We start from the raw sequence: 2,856 nt of genomic DNA on the forward strand, positions 1-2,856 counted from the left end.
TTACTGATTCTGGGGAGTGCAATTTCAACAAAAAGAATAGGGATAAAAGGGAAAATAAAAGAAGTTGAAGTATGAATAGGCATTTAGGAAGTGGTGGTAGCAAATGTAGACTGCCTTTTCTAAAATGATGAAAAATAAGACAGCACTTGAGTAGCAAGACAAAATTTTATTGTTATCATTGTTGTTGAAGGTATAGCATGGGGTCAGTCTTTCATCTCAGGCTCCACCAGCAAAGTGCTGTTCAAAGACAGACTCCTTCCCATGCTCTCTGCTGCTACCAACATTTCCTGGACACCTAGACCTCTGCCATCTATTTATATGCTAACCTTGGTGAAGCTTGGGAAAGCTGATAAAAATCAAGATGAGTCAAAGAAAATGACTCCTACCCTAAAGAAGATAGAAAACAGTGAGGATGAGGACCTCTCAGAAGATGAAGAGGTTGTGGTCCCTTACAAGGGCAAGAAGGCTATGGCTATAACAAAGAAGGCACCACCATCCAAAAAAGTCACCATTGTCACCACACCTACCAAGAAAATAATCATAATTCCTGGTTAAGAAGGCTGCTGTGGCCCTGACTGAGAAAGCTGCTACCCCAGCCAAAGTTGTCATCGCACCAGGCAAGAAGAGATCCACTTCAGCTAAAGCAACAGCCACCCCAGATAAAGCAGCACACACAGACACAGGTACACACACACACACACACACACACACACACACAACCAAATGGGCCAAAATTGGGAAGAATGCCAATAAACAGAACAGTGAATATGAAGAAGAGGACAGTGAAGATGAGGAGGGAGAATGTGAGTTATCCAAAGCCACAAAAATTGGAGAAGCTCCAGTTAAGATTCTGAGAATGGAGATGAAGATGAAGATTATAGCGATGAGGATGGACCTTGAGAAAGCTGTGGATACTACACCTGACAAAGGGAATGAGACTTCTGTGAAAGCTTCCCCTGGGAAAACTGGGAAAGCCAAGGACTCCTAGGCTGAAGATGAAGATAAAGAAGAGGAAAATGAGGAAGAAGAGGAGAAGCACCTGGAAAGAGGGAAAAGGAAATGTCAAATATAAAGCCCCCAAAGCCAAGAAACCAAAATTAGAACCTGAAGCATCTGCAAATTTCAGTCTATTCACTGGTTACCTAAACTTCAACAGAACTGCTTCTGAGCTAAAAATTGGCATCACAGACCTCTTTGCAAAAAAGGACCTTACTGTTGTGGACATCCACATTGGCACTACCAAGAAGTTTGGCTATGCGGAATTTGAATCCAGTGAAGGCATGGAAAAGACTCTGAAATCAGTGGCTCCAAAGTGCTTGGCTATGAAATGCAGCTGGGGAAAAAAAGCAAAAGAGAACAAGAAAAATCAAGACACAAGGGTGCTCTCCATCAAGAATCTGCTCTATAAAGTAACTCAGGAGAAGCTCAAGAAAGGGTTTGAATATGGTATTGAGGTCAGACTGGTCTGCACCAAGGATCCAGCACCCAAAGGAATTGTCTACATTGAATTTAAGAAAGAAGTAAACATGGACAAGGCTTTAGAAGAGAAGCAAGACTGAGACTGATGGCCAGGCTTTCATTTTGGCCTACACAAGGGAGAAAAGTCAGGAAGAGAACTTGAAAGTTGGGAAGAATAATTCCTGGAGCAGGAACAGCAACTGGCAGACTCAAAGACACTGGTGCTGAATAAACTCACCTACAGAGCCACTGAAGAAAGTCGGCAGGAAGTGTTTGAGAAGGCAACATCCATCAGCTTGCCCCAGGACAACCAAGGCCAACCTAAAGGGTACATGTTCATTGAATTTGTCTCTGTGGAAGATGTGAAAGAAGCTTTGAATTCTTGTAACGACACAGAAATTGAAGGCAGTACCTCCAGCTGGAGCTGAAGGGACAGAAGACAGCAAATGCAGCAAAAAGGAGCCAATCCTGTAAAACCTTGTTCATCAAAGGTCTATCCAAAGATATGATAGAAGAATTACTGAAAGATTCATTTCACAACTCTGTGGGTTCCAGGATAGTCACAGATGGGGAGACAAGGTGGTCTAAAGGGTTCAGTTTCATAAACTTCAGCTCAGAAGATGCTCAAGCTGCATAAGCAGCCATGTAAACAGGGAGATTGATGGAAACAAAGCAACTCTGGACTGAGCCAAGCCCAGTGGCTTTGGAGGCCAGGGGAGGGATCATGGAGGCTTCCGTGGCTGAGGAGGTAGTAGAGGAGGCCAATGGGACTTTGGTGGGAGAGGCCAAGTAAATTTAGGAGGTCATGATAGTTTCCAAGGAGAGTGAGGAGAAAGAGACAAGCCATAAGAAAAGAAGATGAAGTTTGAATAGCTTCTCCATTCCTTTTCCCCTGCCACTTAAATGGACTCTGGGGGTTTTATCCTGTCATCTAATGATTGATAGAGCCTTCTGAGGACATTCCAAAACAAACATATAATCCAGAAGTCATCTTGAGAAAACCTGGCTGATATTGTAAAGAAGGATATGTTTTGACTGGATGGACATTCCATACTAACTTTTTAAAGAGACACTGTATAGATGTAGGAGTGTAAACTTTTTGTCTATGAGTTGTTCTGAGTTTATGATGTTATGCTGTTGTTGTTGAATCAGTTTTTAAGTCATGTCCAACTCTTTGTGACCCTATTTTGGCAAACCATTTTTTTTCCTACCAAAAAAAAAGGATAGCATGGGCATGGCTTCAATCCCCACTCTTAGCCTCTGAGGTGCCTTGCTTACCCAATCTTCATTCATGCTGACAGGTCTAGGGTTGCTAGAAATGGTTACACAATACAGATATAACTCTCTCTATGTCTCTCTTTCTCTCTGTGTCTCCTTCCCTCTATCTCTCATCATTAC

General features: G+C 42.6%; 1 pseudogene; it reads left to right on the top strand.

Moving 5' to 3' along the window:
* The first annotated feature begins 261 nt into the window (after positions 1-261).
* Positions 262-2,286, top strand: LOC118842112 (annotated as a pseudogene).
* Positions 2,287-2,856: the final 570 nt, after the last annotated feature.

Source organism: Trichosurus vulpecula, chromosome 3 (genome assembly GCF_011100635.1).
Source record: "Trichosurus vulpecula isolate mTriVul1 chromosome 3, mTriVul1.pri, whole genome shotgun sequence".
NCBI lineage: Eukaryota > Metazoa > Chordata > Mammalia > Diprotodontia > Phalangeridae > Trichosurus > Trichosurus vulpecula.